This window comes from Staurois parvus, unplaced genomic scaffold (genome assembly GCF_062004578.1).
Source record: "Staurois parvus isolate SC_StPar_1 unplaced genomic scaffold, SC_StPar_1.0 ptg000581l, whole genome shotgun sequence".
NCBI classification, from domain to species: Eukaryota; Metazoa; Chordata; class Amphibia; order Anura; family Ranidae; genus Staurois; species Staurois parvus.
The window spans coordinates 9,417,151-9,436,550 of NW_028318377.1; the positions used below are offsets into that span (position 1 = coordinate 9,417,151).

General features: G+C 43.6%; 1 pseudogene across 1 annotated transcript in view; it reads left to right on the forward strand.

Annotated features, from left to right (window-relative positions):
• The first annotated feature begins 638 nt into the window (after positions 1-638).
• LOC149450186 (threonine synthase-like 2) overlaps positions 639-19,400 on the forward strand; it is a 28,843-nt pseudogene continuing 10,081 nt past the window's right edge. The window contains exons 1-6 of the transcript XR_016315305.1: positions 639-790; positions 2,463-2,572; positions 5,818-6,048; positions 9,447-9,641; positions 10,389-10,541; positions 13,303-13,533. The product of XR_016315305.1 is annotated as a threonine synthase-like 2 (transcript). The remainder of the gene's footprint in view (positions 791-2,462; positions 2,573-5,817; positions 6,049-9,446; positions 9,642-10,388; positions 10,542-13,302; positions 13,534-19,400) is intronic.

Genomic DNA, 19,400 nt, shown 5'->3' on the forward strand with positions numbered 1-19,400 from the left:
TTTCAGTGTTTTTGGTTTGATTATATTATTGAATTAAATTTATTATATTATTATTTTTTATGATTATTTATTAAATTATAATTTATGATTTTGTGTTTCAAATTTTATCCTACCCGGGATCTTTAAAATTTGTTCGTACAGATTTCAGTGAGTTATTCCTAAAAATTACAGCCTACAATAAAAAACTACATATTTCCATGCAAAAAAATGGTACCGCTTTCAGCACCAAAAATCGGAAAGAATCATACCGCCAAGGAGGTTAAGGTTTATTAAATTTCACTTGTATTTAAAAACTGATTTTTGCAAAAATATTAATTATTTATTCACAGTGGAGCACGACACAAATTTAATATGATATATTTGCACATGTTTATAACTCTTTAACTCTTCTACACTCTAACTAAAAACACAAGTTTTATTTTTTTATTAATATATATTATTTTTATTTAAGTTATATTTTAAGCAGTATGAGCATTCTTCACGTTATTAGAAAATCGAATACTATGACTATTTATTATACTGTGCTCAAGCTGGTCTAGAGATGGATCTGCACAGACAGGACATGTGTGTACTCAGGCTGGACGGCTGACGGTGAGCGTTGTCAGCACAGCTGCTCCTTTAAGAAGCCGGTCACATGATTCTGGGAGCAGAGGGCACTTCAGCGTTGGAAGGAAGAGGTTTATGGAAACGCAAATCACAAGCAAGAGACTTCATTTCTGTACATGATAATTCTCTAGCCTGTGAGAGCAGCAAAGGATCCCCTGCACAATACTCATCATACACCGCCGGGGTGAGACAATCACTATTAGAGAAGAGTAGAAATGTTTGTTTTCTTTGTCCTGCATATGAAGCGGTATCTTCCATTATTACTCTGCTTCTACAGCCTAGCTCAGAACAGATTCTAAGAAGACTGCAATACGTATATATACGTTCCAGAAGTGGGGAAGATATCAGCCATAACCTTTTTTTCAGCCTGGATTTCTGATGAAAGTGGTCTGAGCAGTTCATTAGCCACTGGAACACTTTCTGTACCTGTGCCCCCCCCCCTGCTGCTCACCGGTGTTTCTCGGGCTCACTGTTAAAACCAGCGTCCACGAGAAAAGATCCGACGGTGCGGCTCGCTGCTGCTAGAGGCAATGAGAGATTCTATGGTCTCTGATCACCTCTATGGTGTTGGAGGTCCAAAGCGACATCATGATGTCACATCCAGTCCAGGACAGATGTAAACAATTGTTTTCTTTTTTAAAGAAAAAGAACAAAACTTTTTTTTTTAATCTTTTGCTTTTAAAGGAGAGATTTGGAGTCTTTTTGACCCCAGATCTCTCCCTAACCACTTTGCGCCGGCGCCTCCTGGCGCTTTAAAAGTTTCAGAAGCCGGGCGGGGTTTTAGGGTCATGCGACCGCCGTGATTCACCATCATGGTGGTCACATGATCGGAAAAGGTCCCGATCGCAAGGGGAGATCGGAACCAGGGGCGGACTGGCAACTCATGGGGCCCCCGGGCAATAGGGGATTAAGGGGCCCCCGTGTCCTTGCCCAAACTCAAAAAAGCCTATGAAAAAGGTACCAGGGGCATCTCATGGGGCCCCCTACTGACCCCAGGCCCTCGGGCAGTGCCCGAGTTTCCAAATGGTCAGTCCGCCCCTGATCGGGACCTTCCCGTGAGTCACGGACATATGTGCTGGTAGTGCGCAGGGTGCTCACTCTCAGCACATATGTATTTTCTAATGGCACGCAAATATGCAAGGCCCAGACACCGAGACGTCACATATTTGCATGCGCTCGGCATCCAGGGGTTAAAGAGAACCTATTGCTTATTTCTATTACAAGGGATGTTAACATTTCTTGTAATAGGAATAAAAGTGGTAAAAAAAATATAAAAGTGGTAAAAATGTAAAGCTCCCCCATCCCTCCGTGCTTGCACGCAGAAGTTAACACATATGTAAGTCATGCACGCATGTGTAAACGGTGTTCGCAGCACACATGAGGTATTGCCCTGAACGTTAAAGCAATAATTCTAGTGCTAGACCTTCTCTGTAACGTTAAACAGGTAACTTCGAAAAAAATTTAAAGCGTCGCCTATGGAGATTTTTTCAGTAGTTTGTCACCATTCCACGAGTGTGTCCAATTTTAAAGCACCGTAACATATTTTTCAGATTTCAATTTCAGATTAAAATTTATTTTTTCCAAAAAAATTGTGTTTGAAAAACTGCTGCACAAATACCATGTGACATAAAAAATTGCAACAATCGCTATTTTATTATCTAGGGTCTTTGCTAACAAAAAATATATAATGTTTGGTGGTTAGAAGTAATTTTCTAGTAAAAAATACTGATTTAAACTTGTAAGTAAAACGTGCCAGAAAATGCTTGGTCTTCAAGTGCTTTTAAAGGGCCACAAAATCTAATACAAGAATGTTCTTACATAAGAACATGGTCACTAATTTGACTTTTGCTAAACAGAAAATCCTAAAAAACACGAAGAAGTCTTCTGCTCCTCACATCAGCCATTCAGAAAGCACAGAAGCCAGAGCGTCAGCGTAACAGCCAGGAAACCTGCATTTTCAGAAGGGGTCAGTAGTAGCAGTCTATATATTTTTCTCAGGAAAGTTTATCTTTAAAAGTTCAGTCGACTTCTACATCATGCACCCTTCCTACTCCCACCCCCCAGTCACCGGTGTACTTACCTCTGGGGTTGCCAAGCTATTAGCACCCCCACAGCCACTCCAGTGTTCTGAGAATTTGAAATCCCATTCTTCTCTCTCTTTTCCATGCAGTGCTTCAGGGATGGACCAGATCTATTCACTGTGACAGTGATGACCATGAGTGGTACAAGTGGATAGCCATCCATCTATCCATAGGCTGCATAGAGCTGTATTAGACCTTGTATGTTTAATGTCCTGGTAAGCCATGTGGTGTGGTGGTGGCTGCGTGCACTGTAATTGGTGGAGGTGGTACAAAGGATACGCATCACCCTGGACTGTAGTGTACTTTATAGTTTTTTTTATATTACATCAGAACGTTTTGTATTTATGCACTTAATTGTTGCAGTGCAACACATCGGAGTTGATTTACTAAAACTGGAGAGTGCAAAATCTGGTGCAGCCAGGGGTGGCCTGAAAACTCCTGGGGCCCCCAGGCAAGAGGGGATCATGGGGCCCCTGTGTCCTTGCCCAAACTCAAAAAAGCCTATGAAAAAGGTACCAGTGGCATCTCATGGGGCCCTCTACTGACCCTGGGACCTCAATAGGGGATCATGGGGCCCCTGTGTCTTTGCCCAAACTCAAAAAAGCCTATGAAAAAGGTACCAGGGGCATCTCATGGGGCCCCCTACTTACCCCGGGACCCCAGGCAGTGCACGAGTTTCCAAATGGTCAGTCTGCCCCTGGGTGCAGCTGTGCATGGTAGCCAATCAGCTTCTAACTTCTATACTAACATATTAACATTTATAGGTAAAGTTGATCCAGGGAATATCCAATTGCCTCTCCGGGGATCAGGAAGGATTTATTTCCCTGCAGGAGCAAATTGGCTCATTCTTTTTTTTTTTGCCTTCCTCTGGATCAACTGTGGGTATAGGATTATAATTTTTTTTTTTTATATGGTTGAACTGGATGGACTTTTGTCTTTTTTCAGCCAGACTAACTATGTAACTTCAGCTTGTTCAATTACGTTTTGACAATAAAACCTGGAAACAGATTGGTTTCTATGAAGAGCTGCACTGAATTTTATACACTCCAGTTTTAGTAAATCAACCCCATTATTTATGTTTAGTCTGGTTATTGGGTATTCAGAGATCAGTGAGTGCTGCCGTTACCTTCATATGTATATTTTTTGTATGGTTTACACTAAGAGCGGTTTGTGTGCTATTTTTGGTTTCACATGTTGTGCTAATATAATCAACTCTGTGCTGAACTGTGCCACAAGCCACTAGTGCTTTTTATTATTCATATTCACCAGCTTCTTGTGATAATCAATGCCATGTGTGCCATTGTTAAGGGATTATCAGTGATCTGTGTTTGAGATATGACAAAGATGCAGCCTGCAGTATCTATATTTAAACAGGAGCAAAAAACACATGTTGCTCACTTGCAGTCCAAGTTTATTGTGTTAAACTGAAATGGATAACATTATACAGCTAATTACTGGTTCACACTAGCCCGCATGCTTCAGGCTGGTTGCAGGTGCAGGAATTGCACCTGTTCCCACACCCACAACCACCCACAGGCACATTGTGTTTGTCTTGTGAAGAATGTGGGGGTGTCATTAATTCTGAATGGCACCCCCACGCATCTCATCTCGCAGCGCGATCGTGGGTGCAGGAAACTGCATGGTGATTTTGCTTGGTGAAACGAGGGCACAGCAGGTCATTCAAATGAAAAACGATGGCCGCACGGCCTTCACTAGTGTGATTCAGGCCAGCAGCAGTGGCAGTGCAGGCCACATGGAAAAGCACATTAATTTGTATTAGAGAATTACCATTACTAACATATAGGATGCTAAACAGAGAAAGTGAGTGTCAGAACAAACACACAATGACCAAAGATAGCATAAACATAGGGGTTGATTTACTAAAGGCAAATAGACTGTGCTTCTGCTCGTTTACAAAACCTTAGAGCAACTGCACTGCAAGTGCACAGTCTATTTGACTTTAGTAAATCAACCCCCAAAGTGTGACTAACCTGTATTTAAAGAGGAAAAGAAAAAACATGTTGCTCACTTGCATTACGAGTTTAATGCGAGCTTATTGGTATAGTCTCCTGAAGTCACTCTACAAATCATTAGAGCTCCCTCTAGCTGCAGCCTAGTAATAGCATTACTGGGAGGTTTATTATTTTACTTTCCACACTATAAACAGGAGAAGACATGAAAATATATGTGTTGAACAATTATAACTGTTAAGAAACAAAGTGTCCATAAATATGTCTTTTAAAAACTCCCACAAATAATGAGAAACTTCCACAAGTAAAAAACTTTTTTGTTTTGTGTTCAGGTTGATTCAATGGACTTTCATCTGGAATGATTTTTTATATGTGATTTTTTATGTGTTGGACACTTGCACTTGTGTATTAGTTGCGTTCCCCTATTGGGAATCACTTGCCTCACAGTTATTTGTTCCCCCTGATTGGGGTTATTTTATGTGGGGGGTCACTTGTGCAGTTTGTGACAGCTCACCTATATGTTTCTATGTCTTTTATGTTTATATGTGTTATTGATACTTCTGTTTAGTATTTAATTTAGCGCTACACCATTTTCTTCATAATATTTGTATACTTTGTGGTTAAAAGAGGGTGCTAGCTGCTTAGGGTAGGTTACATCCATTTCAGCTCAGGGGGTCTTTCTCCTTCCACTCAGCTGGTCTCTCACAATGAGCATGGTGGATGGCTGTATAGCAGTGGGCCCCTATATCAAGTAAGTTGACCACCAGCTTCCTGAACCTTGTCCACTCTTAAGAAACGATTTGAATTCCTGCATGCTTTCTATTCCCTGTTACTTCCTGTACATTATGGCATTAGTTACTAAAACAGAAAGTGATGGGAAATCTCTCCAATGGAGACACAAATGGTAATAAAAACCTGACTGAGGGACCCTACTTAGGCCGTTGTTTGGTGGACTGCACAGTTTTAGCTATATCTACAGCTGACATAATGCTGCTTACAATAGTGGATCCTAGATTTAGTTTTTTTGCAGCAATAATTACTAAATATGTTAAGGGTTAAGTCTTTTTAAGGTGTCATCCTTATTTTGTGCCTAGAGTAAATACACTGTAAATCCTGATGCATGTCGTCTGTACATATGAGTGTTTTTCTACCCTTTATAGCTGAAAAAATGAAGTACACCAGCACAAGAGGAGCTGTGTCTGGTGTGGGGTTTGATGAGGTCTTATTTTCGGGATTTGCTGCAGATGATGGTCTGTATATGCCGGAGCAGATCCCGAAGCTGGATGAGCAGACTCTCAGATCATGGAGCGCTCTCTCCTACAAGGAGTTGGTGAAGGAAGTGTGCTCTCTCTTTATTCCTTCGGAGCTCATCCCCAGGAATGATCTACATGGTAAGTTACACATTAACGAAAAGTGAGAGAAATGTATAAATTGCTACTGCTAAAGTGTTCACAAAGGTTGATTGGTGGCCAGGAGAAGTATCTCCAGTTCTTAGTAAGGGCAAGTCGATATACAGTATACGGCACTATTTAGCTCTTTAGTTGAGGAAAAGCACTAAGGAAAAAAAGGTCCCTAACTCACTATAAGCGCCATGTCACTCCTTGACACGGGTGCATTTCAGCGTAGCAACTGGTGTGCAGTGCAATTTGGGTGAGATCAGACTTTTTTTTTTTTTTTTACATTTTTGTAACCACTTCTCAACCGTGCCATAGCCAAAAGACGGTTACAGTGCGGTCTTCTACTTCTGAGAGGGTGTCTATAGATGTCTCCCCAGAACCCTGCCCCCTGCATGCCCCCCGGGTGCGCATTGGGCACGATCTCTTATCACCTTTGGACACAGTTGATCACAGATCAAAGTAAAGGCTCAATCACAACGGCCCTTTGCCATGTGATCACCTGTGTCCAATCACAGCTGATCACATGTAAACAAATCTGCCAGTTATCAGCATTTCAGCATATCGGCTCTCCTTTCCTCACACAGTGACAGCACGTGAGGAAAGGAGAGCTGATAACGGCAATCCTGACAGGACACATCTACAATGATAATCAGGGCACTGATCTTCAGTGCCCCAATTATCAATGCAGCCCCATCAGTGCAGGTTCTTAGTGCCTATCAGTGCAGCCTATCAGTGCCGGCTTATCAGTGCAGCCTCATGAGTGCCCATCAGTGCAGCCTCATGAGTACCCATCAGTGCAGCCTCATGAGTGCCCATCAGTGCAGCCTCATTAGGGCACATCAGTGCAGCCTCATTAGGGCACATCAGTGCAGCCTCATCAGAGCACATCGGTGAAGAAGAAAAATTTTCATAACGAAAACTAAGAAAAACTTTTTTCAAAATGTTCAGGCATTTTTCCTTTGTTTTGTGGCAATAGCCGCCCATCACAGTGCCACAGCATCTGCTGTGAATAGACCCTTATTTCAAAAGGAAAAATACATTGTAACTGCTTAAAATGCCTAAAATGTGATAGCTGGAGTTAGGCTTTAATTTCTTAGTCATTTATGTAAAGTCCATCTAAATCTACTAGTCCATCTAACACTAACCTCACCCTAGGATGACAGCACTGCTGTCCAAGGGTGGCTACATGGCTGCTCCATAGATACAGCTGATGATTGAGTGTAGCCACCCTAAGGCTTCATGCACATGGGTGAATTAATTTATGCTGCCAAAAAGGTGGCAGAAAAAAAAAAATGCCACTGATTTTGTGTTTTTTCACTTTTAGGTGCGTTTTATGCGCATTTATATGCATATGGTGTTTAGAAGCGGTTGTGCGCAAACTCATTCTATTGGCTAGAATATTCATGCATTCTATCCATTAGAATACAGTGAAGGAAATAAGTATTTGATCCCCTGCTGATTTTGAATGTTTGGCCGCTCACAAAGAAATGATCAGTCTAAAAATCGAATGGTAGGTGTATTGTAACACTGAGACAGAATAGCAACAAAAAATTTAAAAGAAATGCATGTCTAACAAATTATCAAGTATTTGATCCCCTTCACAAAACATGACTTAGTACTTGGTAACAAATCCCTTGTTGGCAATCACAGAGGTCAGATGATTCCTGTAGTTGGCCACCAGGTTTGCACACATCTCAGGAGGGATTTTGGCCCACTCCTCTTGGCAGATCCTCTCCAAGTCATTAAGGTTTGGTGGCTGACGTTTGGCAACTTGAACTTTCAGCTCCCTCCACAGATTTTCAGTCGGATTAAGGTCTGGAGACTGGCTAGGCCACTCCAGGACCTTAATGTGCATCTTCTTGAGCCACCCCTTTGTTGCCTTGGCCGTGTGATTTGGGTCATTGTCATGCTGGGACACCCATCCACGACCCATTTTCAATGCCCTGGCTGAAGGAAGAAGGTTCTCACCCAAGATTTGACGGTACATTGCCCCGTCCATCGTCCCTTTGATGCGGTGCAGTTGTCCTGTCCCCTTAGCAGAACCCCCCCCCCCCAAAGCAGAATATTTCCACCACCATGTTTGACAGTTGGGATGGTGTTCTTGGGGTCATAAGCAGCATTCCTCCTCCTCCAAACACGACCAGTTGAGTTGATGCCAAAGAGCTCGATTTTGGTCTCATCTGACCACAACACTTTCAACCAGTCCTCTTCTGCATCATTCAGATGTTCAGTGGCAAACTTCAGATGGGTCTGGACATGTGCTTTCTTGAGCAGAGGGACCTTACGGGCACTGCAGGATTTCAATCCTTGTTGGCATAGTTCATTACCAATTGTTTTCTTGGTGACTGTGGTCCCAGCTGCCTGGAGATCATTGACAAGATCCTCACATGTAGTTCTGGGATGATTCCTCACTGTTCTCATGATCATTGACACTCCACAAGGTGAGATCTTGCATGGTGCACCAGACCTAGGAGACTGACAGTTGTTTTGTGTTTCTTCCATTTGCGATGATTCCACCAACTGTTGTCACCTTCTCACCAAGCTGCTTGGCGTTAGTTTGGTAGCCCAGTTCAGCCTTGTGTAGATCTACAATCTTGTCCCTGACATCCTTGGACAGCTCTTTGGTCTTTGCCATGGTGGAGAGTTTGCAATCTGATTGTTTGATTGCTTCTGTGGACAGGTGTCTTTTATACAGGTAACACAATGAGATTAGCAGAACTCCCTTTAAGAGACTGCTTCTAATCTCAGCTTGTTACCTGTATGGAAGACACCTGGTAGCCAGAAATTCGGCTGAATGATAGGGGATCAAATACTTACCATGAACATGCAAATTAGTGCATCATTTGTTAGTCATGCATTTCTTTTGAATTTTTTGTAGCTATTCTGTCTCAGTGTTACAATACACCGAACATTCGATTTTTAGACCGATCATTTCTTTGTGAGTGGGCAAACATTCAAAATCAGCAGGGGATCAAATACTTATTTCCTTCACTGTAAATACACACACGTGTTTACATGTGTTTAGGGGCATGTATATGCGTTTGTGTGGAGAAACCGCAAAAGCCGATTCTTGGGGAATGCATGTTTGGGAAATTTCTTTCCGCCACTGGACAAAAACACCTGCATGTACATGGGCCCATTACCTAAAATGCAGTGGTGTTCAGAGGTGAAACAAAACCCCAAACACCTTGAAAGTGGCGTTTTCTGCATCTGTGTGCATGAGGTCTAAGACAGGAGGTGGATTGCTGCCAGATCACCAGGTAAAGATAAAAGAAAAAAAAAAGAAAACTAATGCAGCCACCACATCTAAGGACTGGGAAGTTGCAGTATATTACATTTATGGTTTTTGGGTTTAGATATGTGGAATGCAGTAATAACTCTTCTCTGCATAGATCTGATCGACAAAGCTTTACTGCGCTTCAGACACCAAGACATCGTTCCAATTACCAGACTGGAAAATGGGTTGAATGTGATGGAGATGTGACACGGTCCAACATACGCTTTTAAAGACCTCGCTATGTCCTGTGTGGGGCAGTTTCTGGATTACTTTTTGAAGAAAAGCAAGCGGCATGTGAACATCCTGGTTGGTACGTTGTCACCAATATATCATTGTTATCCCACAGATGGCTGACTTTTCTCATATCGTTCATAAAATATATGAAAGCACATTTAAGCGGTTGAAAATCCTTTAAGTGTGGTACTTTGGAGAGTAAATCAGACTTAACACAAGCTACATGTTTTCTTGCTGTGTGCAGTATGCAGTAATGTGTCTAATGTGTAAAACTTCCAGCTATTTATTACCTCTCACTGAGATCACAGCACTCCCCCCAACAATGTATTTATCTGATTTCCTCTCCTGAAGGACTGCACCATCTTTGTTCAGCCACCATCCAGGGTCAGCATCTACTTTCTGGACTGAGGTGACAGTCATGTAAATTTTAGTGCTTGTGCAATTCTTGGCTGTGTTCACAAATGCCTTACACAAATCAGCCTCTGCTGCATCCTCTCACCTTGCAGTGTTACAATGTACAGTCTGATCCTCCTACCTGCAGCGCACTGGTGACATCATTTGAGCCTAGACAAAGACTGACTGAATCTTGAGGATTTCCTTTTAACGATAAAAGTTGGAGCTTTTCTGAAAAGAAAATGATACTGTTACTCTGTATTGTGACATATCAGGAATTTATTCATGCAGACTTGTTATGTTACTGACAGGTCCACTTTAACCCCGTGTTTATATCTCACATTTATTACTGACTGATTATTTTAATTACTGACCAGAAGCTTTCAGAGAGCTCTCTGTATTATTCAGCGCTGTGTATCTTATGTTTCAGCAACATCTGGAGACACTGGAAGTGCTGCAATTGAGGGTGTTCGAGAAAATCTGAATATTGATATCATTGTTCTGTTCCCACTTGGACGCTGTACTAAGATCCAGGAGCTGCAGATGATCACAGTGTTTGAGGATAATGTTCACCTGTTAGGGGGTAGGTAGCCGGTACATTACTATTAGTCAGGATTTAACCACTATGTACGTCCCGAGAGCAAAGTGCTCAAAGCATACTTGTGGCAGTAGCAGCCATGTGCTTTGTATTTATTTTCTTCAGTCAAAGCCAGGGGCAGACTGACCATTTGGAAACTCAGGCACTGCCCGAGGGCCCGGGGTCAGTAGGGGGCCCATGAGATGCCCCTGGTACGTTTTTCATAGGCTTTTTTTGAGTTTGGGCAAGGATACAGGGGCCCCATGATCTCCTATTGCCCGGGGGCCCCATGAGTTGTCAGTCCGCCCCTGGTCAAAGCTGGCCTCCAGCTGTAATTTAAAAGTGATCCGGGCAGCTGTATAGCTGCCTGATCACTTTAACAGTGTAGGCACATTACATGGGGAGGCTGCAGGGCACATTACATGGGGAGGCTGCAGGGCACATTGCATGGGGAGGCTGCAGGGCACATTGCATGGGGGGCAGCAGCAGGGCGCGTTACATGGGGGGCAGCAGCAGGGCACGTTACATGGGGGGCAGCAGCAGGGCGCATTACATGGGGGGCAGCAGCAGGGCGCATTACATGGGGGGCAGCAGCAGGGCGCATTACATGGGGGGCAGCAGCAGGGCGCGTTACATGGGGGACAGCAGCAGGGCGCGTTGCATGGAGGAGTAGCACCAGGATATATTATTTTGTACATGGAGTCAGCAGCAGGCTATATTACATCTTCCTTCTTCCTTGAGTCAGCTGATAGCTTCCCATGGTTTCCAACACCATTTCTATGCTGATGACACACAAATCTATCTCTCTACTCCTCAGCTCACCCCATCAGAGTTCCTCACGTATCACCGATTTACTAACAGATATATCAGACTGGATGTCACACCTCTTCCTAAAACTCAATCTATCCAAACCTGAGCTCATAATATTTCCTCCCCCACGTGTCTCTTCCCGATTCTCAGTCAGGATCAATAGCACAACTATTATCCCATCCCTGCATACCAGGGTGCTAGGGGTAACCCTGGATTCTGAACTATCTTTTCAGGCTCACATCCAATCCCTGTCCAAATCATGCCGCCTCAACCTCCGCAACATCTCCAGAATACGCCCCTTATGACCCAAGGATACCACAAAGCTCCTAATTCACTCCCTGGTTATCTCTCGACTTGACTACTGCAACTCCCTCCTCATTGGCTTACCTTTACATAGACTATCCCCCCTCCAGTCCGTCATAAATACTGCTGCCAGGAACATCCAACTTACCAACCATTCAGTGTCTGCTACCCCTCTCTGCCAATCCCTCCACTGGCTTCCACTCGCTCAATGAATAAAATTCAAAATACTAACAACAACTTACAAAGCCATCCACAACTCTGCCCCCAGCTACATCACCTTCCTGGTCTCAAAATATCAACCAAACTGCTCTCTCGATCCTCCCAAGACCTTCTGCTGTCTTGTTCCCGTGTCACCTCCTTCCATGCTTGCCTCCAGGACTTCTCCCGAGCTTCTCCCATCCTATGGAACTCCCTACCCCAATCTGTCCGGCTGTCTCCTAATCTATCCACCTTTAGGCGATCCCTGAAAACCGTTCTCTTTAAATAAGTCTATCTTGCTTCTAACTAGTAAACCACCATTTATTTCCTCCATCAGCTCATCCCCCCACAGCTATTACCTTTTGTATCACTCAACCCTTCCTCCTAGATTGTAAGCTCTAACGAGCCGGGCCTTCTATTTCCTCTTGTACCAAATTGTATTGTAACTGTAATGTTTACCTTCATTTTGTAAAGCGCTGCGCAAATTGTTGGCGCTATATAAATCCTGCATTATAATAATAATAATAATTACATGGGAGGGAGCAGAAGGGCACATTACATGAGGGACTGTAGCGGCCGAGCACAGCAAGCGGAGATGGCAGTATACTGTAGAGTAGGTTTTGGGAGTCCTGGTCCTCACCAGCCCCTCCATTCTTCTCCATCCCAGGTGATGTCACATACATGCACCTAGGATGGACAGGAGGGGAGTAGGGGCCGCGGGGAACAGAGTGCTACAGCACGACTCCCAGAAGCTTCACAATGCAGATCTGCATGTAGGGGAGACCTGGGGATGAGAAACAATCTGATTACTAATGAAGGCCATAGACGGGTTGCAAATCGGCCGTTTAAAAAAAAAAAAAAAAAAAAATCGGTTGTTCAATCGGCCGACATTACTACCAATGGTAAAAAATCAGCCACTTTTCGTCCCGTCTACGGCCGGCATTTTTACTTCTGTCCCTTGCAGAGAGCTCTGCTATTATATGTTACATGAAAAAGTCTTGCGGTTGCAACATTGTTTCTATTTCAGATACAGATATTTTTATTCGGATACAAATAGATACATTGTTGCAACTGCAAGACTTTTAATATAAAATATAAAAGTGGACTATTCTTCTTCTTCTTGCAGGTCACAGCTCATATGCAGATTTTTTATCGGTAAAACAATCGGCCGATTTGCCCATCATTGCCGGGAAAATTGGCCGTAAATTTTCCATCTTTACCGATAAAAAAAAAGTGCCAAAACCCCGAAAAACAGCCGACCAATTAACCCACTAACGGTGCGAAAATCGGCTGATTTTTTTTCGCCAAAAAAATCTGCCAATTTTTGACCCATCTATGGCCTGCATAAGTGATTACATTGGAATGTGTGAGATATTGTACATCCTCCATACGCATGAGCAACCTAATAATTCATATAAAATGCAACTCTTCTAAATTTTCTCCTGTTCCTTGGCAGTTGAAGGAACATCGGATGAGCTGGATGTACCTGTAAGAAAACTCTTCGCAGACACAAGTTTTGCAAGCAAGCATAACTTAATGAGCACTAATTCTGTAAACTGGGCTCGAGTGATGGTCCAGGTAGCCCATTTCATCTACGGGTACTTCCGATGTGCTCCAGCATCAGAGGAAGACATACTGCGCCCAGTGGAGATAGTCGTACCAACAGGTGGAGCAGGGAATATTACAGGTAAGAGATGGGTAACATGAAGCTGTTGCAACATATTATTATTATTTTATAGGATTTATATAGCGCCAACAGTTTACACAGCACTTTACAACATGAGGGCAGACAGTATAATTACAATACAATTCAATACAGCAGGAATCAGTGGGCCCTGCTTGTTAGAATAAATGTCAGTTATTTGCAGCTTTTAAAAGTTAGACTTTTCTGCAAGCATAGGAACCACAAGTCCCCCCCCAGTACCATTTTGGAACTGAACTTAACATAAAAAACAATAACCAAAAAAAAATGCCAGTAGGTAGAATTACATGGCGGAATTTTTTTTTTTATATGTGAACTGCCTGGGGAGCATGTTCAGCAGAGAGTACACAATTGAGGCTTCAGCCACGTGTTAAAATATTGCAACTGTAACATGTATGCATGGGAATCATGTAAACAGTCACAATGCAATGGCTGAAGGAAGGAAAGACCCATCCAGGAGAAGGAGAGAATATGGAAGGGACCTGTCACCACTGGAGGAGGATAACCTTTTCCAAAAAGTGCAAGTGTGCCATACATACGTGCACATAATGACGAGTGCTCCCGGGGCCCCTGGGTGGCTCAGTTCAGCTCTAACTTTGTTATTCCTTTTATTTAAAGCTGAACTAAATTCTCTTAAATAAATCAATATTAAAGTGGTTGTAAAGGGTGAAGGTTTTTTTACCTTCATTCATTCTATACATGAAGGTAAAGAAGCTTCTGTATACTGCTCCCCCCACAGCCCCTGCTTTATACTCACCTGAGCCTCCTCTTGATCCAGCGATGTGCATGAGAGCCTTGGCTCTCCTGGGTCTCCCTCTCTTCATTGGCTGAGACACAGCAGTGGGAGCCATTGGCTCCCGCTGCTGTCAATCACAGCCAATGAGCCAATAAGGAGAGTATGTCTTATGGCAGGGCTCAGGAGCGAGCACGCACCAGTACCCCAACATGGCTTGCTGTTGCGGGGGGCACTGGTCAAGGGGAGGAGCCAGGAGCGCTGGCGGGGGGAAAAAGAGGATCGTGGTTGTTCTGTGCAAAACCAGCACAGAGCAGATAAGCATAACATGTTTGTCATAACCTCTGTGACCAAGCCCCGTTGGGTAGGGTGAAATGCATCAGAGAGTGTGGCCAGAAGCAGTAGAGGCTATTCCTCAACATTGGGGTCGGTTGATCAGCGTCCATCTCTTCACAAGTACAACATGTTTGTTATAAAAAAAAAAACTAACGAACCTTTAGAATCACTTTAACTATTTTAATCCTTATGCTGCTAGCATTAGTAAATAGATCATATTAATATACTTACTGTTTTTAATTTTTTTTTTTTTAATTTCTTCAGTTACCTCCTGGTTTCTGGCCTAGACCAAAATGATGCCATACATCCCAGGAGTTTTAATGAGCATTTTGTTTTCTTTCATCTGGAGGAGGAGCTTTCTCAGTAAGCACACACTCCTGCAGGCATGCCTGAACTAAGGACAGATGGATTCCAGGAAGTAAATGTTACATGAATCATCTTCCATTACCAGGGGCGGACTGACAACTCATGGGGCCCCCGGGCAATAGGGGATCATGGGGCCCCTGTGTCCTTGCCCACACTCAAAAAAGCCTATGAAAAAGGTACCAGGGGCATCTCAGGGGGCCCCCTACTGACCACGGGCCCTCGGGCAGTGCCCGAGTTTCCAACTGGCCAGTCCGCCCCTGGCCATTACATAAGGCTGTGGCTAGAAATGCTGGGGGATGGTTTTCAAAATAATTTCTCAACAAAGTAAAGCATGGAGAAATGGATGGATGGGTGAGCATGCTTTATGAATTAAATGGTGTTTTCAGTGGTTAGATACAGGTAAGTTCCGCTTTAAAGTGTGACTTCCCAGACTTCAGGGCTAAGTTTCATAGGGGGGTGCAGTGGAGATTCCTGTTGTAGTTACTTGAGCCACCACAAGAGATCTCTACTACATAGTAACATAGTTACCGTATTTGCCGGCGTATAAGACGACTGGGCGTATAAGACGACCCCCCTACTTTTCCTGCTAAAATGTAGTGTTTGGGCTATACTCGCCGTATAAGACTACCCCTCTTCCAATGCACACCAGTGGGAGGAATAGTGCCCCATCATTGATGTCAGTGGGAGGAATAGTGCCCCATCATTGGTATTAGTGGCAGGAATAGTGCCCCATCATTGGCATTAGTGGCAGGAATAGTGCCCTATCATTAGTATCAGTGGAGGAATAGTGCTCCATCATTGGTGTCAGTGGGAGGAACAGTGCCCCATCATTGGTGTCAGTGGGAGGAATAGTGCCCCATCATTGCTATCAGTGGGAGGAATAGTGCCCCATCATTGGTATCAGTGGGGGGAATAGGTGCCCCATCATTGGTATCAGTGGCAGGAATGGTGCCCCATCATTGGTATCAGTGGCAGGAATAGTGCCCCATCATTGGTGTCAGTGGGAGGAATAGTGCCCCATCATTGATGTCAGTGGGAGGAATGGTGTCCCATCATTGGTGTCAGTGAGGGGTGGAATAGTGCCCCATCATTGGTGTCAGTGGGGGGTGGAATAGTGCCCCATCGTTGGTGTCAGTGGGGGGGGGGAATAGTGCCCCATCATTGGTGTCAGTGGGGGGGAGGAATAGTGCCCCATCGTTGGTGTCAGTGGGAGGAATAGTGCCCCATCATTGGTATCAGTGACACCAATGATGGGGCACTATTCCTCCCACTGAGACTTGCTGACCCTGTTCTCGTATGGTGCTGCTGCAGCCAGCATATGTGGTTGCAGCAGCACCTCTACACAGAACACTTACCTGCTGCTCCGGCACTCAATTTTCGCGGGGCCGCTCGGCTCCGCCCCCTCGCCGGTGATTGGCCGCCTGTGTGCCTTTCCTGAGCTACAGTTCTGGCGGCCAATCACCGGTGAGGAGGCGGAGCCGAGCAGCCGCACGAACATCCAGTGGCCGAACTGAAGGAGACGCCGCGCTTCCTGGACCGGATCGTCGTGGGACTGGATCCAGGTAAGAGACATCAGCCCCTGCAAACCCCTGTACTTAATGCCGCAGCCCCCCTAAACATGTGTACCGGCGTATAAGACGACCCCCGACTTTTGAGAAGATTTTCAAGGGTCAAAAAGTCGTCTTATACGCCGGCAAATACGGTAGTCTGGCTGGAAAAAGACAAAAAAAAAAAAAACCTCAGCAAAGCATGATCCAATTTGCTCCTGCTGGGAAAAAAAATCATTCTTGATCCTCCGAGAGGCAATCGGATATTCCCTGGATCAACTTTACCTATAAATGTTAGTATCCAGTTATATTCTGTGTATCTAGGAAAGAATCCAGGACTTTTTTAAAGCAATCCACTGAGCTGGCCAGAACCAACTCTTGAGGGAGTCTATTCCACATTTTCACAGCTCTTACTGTGAAGATACCTTTCTGTGTTTGGAGATTAAATCTCTTTTCCTCCAGATGTAAAGTGCCCCCTTGTCCTCTGTGATGACCTCAGGGTGAATAACTCTACACCGAGTTCACTATATGAACCACTGATGTATTTATACATGGAGATCATATCCCCCCTTATGTATTATACATGGAGATCATATCCCCCCCTTATGTATTATACATGGAGATCATATCCCCCCTTATGTATTATACATGGAGATCATATCCCCCCTTATGTATTATACATGGTGATCATATCCCCCCTTATGTACTATACATGGTGATCATATCCCCCTTATGTATTATACATGGAGATCATATCCCCCCTTATGTATTATACATGGAGATCATATCCCCCTTATGTATTATACATGGAGATCATATCCCCCCTTATGTATTATACATGGTGATCATATCCCCCCTTATGTATTATACATGGTGATCATATCCCCCCTTATGTATTATACATGGAGATCATATCCCCCCTTATGTATTATACATGGAGATCATATCCCCCCTTAATCTACTCTTCTCAAGAGAGAATAAATTCAGTTCCTCTAATCTTTCCTCATAGCTGATCTCCTGCATGCCTCTTATCAGTTTGGTTGCCCTTCTCTGTACTTTCTCCAGTTCCCCAATGTTCTTTTTGTGAATTGATGCCCAAAACTGAACTGCATATTCCAGATGAGGTCTTACTAATGATTTGTACCGGGGGATATGATATCTCTCTCTGGAGTCTATACCTCTTTTAATACAAGAGAGGATTTTGCTCGCTTTAGAAACCGCAGCTTGGCATTGCATGCCATTATTAAGCTTGTGATCTACCAGAACTCCCAGATCCTTCTCCACCATTGATTCCCCCAGTTGTACCCCCCCCTAGTATGTATGATGCATGCATATTCTTAGCCCCCAAGTGCAGAACCTTACATTTATCAACATTAAACCTCATTTGCCACATAGTTGCCCAATTACACAGTGCATTGAGGTCGGCTTGTAAATTGGAGACATCCTGTAAGGACGTTATTCCACTGCACAGCTTGGTGTCATCTACAAACACTGAAATGGGATTTATAATCTCAGACCCTATATTGTTTATAAATATATTAAAAAGTAAGGGTCCCAACACTGAACCTTGGGGTACACCACTGACGACCCCAGACCATTCAGAGTATGAATCATTAACCACTACTCTCTGAATACGATCTTTTAGCCAGTTTTCTATCAATTTACATTCAGATTTTTCCAAGCCTGTAGACTTTACCTTACACATTAGCCGTGTGTGTCAAACGCTTTTGCAAAATCCAAGTATACCATTTTTATATTTATTAAAAGCTCTTTTCTTATTATCTATAGCCTTTTTAACTTTGGCCGTAAGCCACATAGATTTGATTTTTAGCCCTTTAACCGTGTTGCCCATGCGAATATATCTTGCAGTGTGTTCACATACAGTCTTTGAAGAACTCCCATTTCTGTGTTGTGTTCATCAATGCCAATATTCCCTCCCAGTCTAAGGCTTGGAGAGTAGCTCTCAGCCTTGAAAAATTAGCTCTCTTGAAATTGATCCTTTTTATTTTTCCCGTATGTGCTTGCTGTTTACAGCTAACAATAAATAAAATCATGTAATGGTCACTGCTACCCAGATGTTCTTTTATATGGACATTAGTAATAAGCTCTATATGGTTTGAGATTACCAGGTCCAGCAGAGCATCGTTCCTAGTAGGGGCCTCTATGAACTGGACCATAAAATTGTCCTGTAGTAGGTTTATAAATGTTTGCCCTTTAACTGTTCCTGCAGTACCATTACTCCAGTCAATTTCCGGGTAGTTAAAATCCCCCATTATTATCACTGTCCCGGCCCTTTCGATCTGTGCAAGGAGCTGAGTTTCCACCTCCTCATTAACACTGGGAAGTGTAACTTGGTTATTAATTTTGATAATTTATGACACCAGACAATTTATGGCTTGTCAGTTCGGTTGAGAGCTGTCATTCATGGCATGATTTGAATACAACAGTTCTGGAAAACCGTTACATTAATGGGTTTTGTTCCACTTTAAAGTCGGCACTCCACCTTAAGTTGCTCAGCACCCATGCTCTACCCCAGCCTTTTTCAACCAGGGTGCCTTTTGGGTTCTTCAAGGGTGCCTTTGAAAATGCCTAAAAACTCCCCCAAAATTGTGTACAACCCAGTGGGTAGATTAAGCCTGTTTTTTGTTACACAAAGCCATCGTTTTTAATTAACTGTGCAGGCCAGTCACCAGCATTCTAACAAATCGCTGACATCATTGGTTGATAAGGAGAACATCAGACACCTACACGGCATCTTTATTTAACCCTTCCTCCCCGCCCCACTCTGTCAGCACTGGTTCATGTTAACTGCATTGTAATTACTACAATAATTACATCTCTATGTTCTGTGTACTGTGGGAGACCAGATA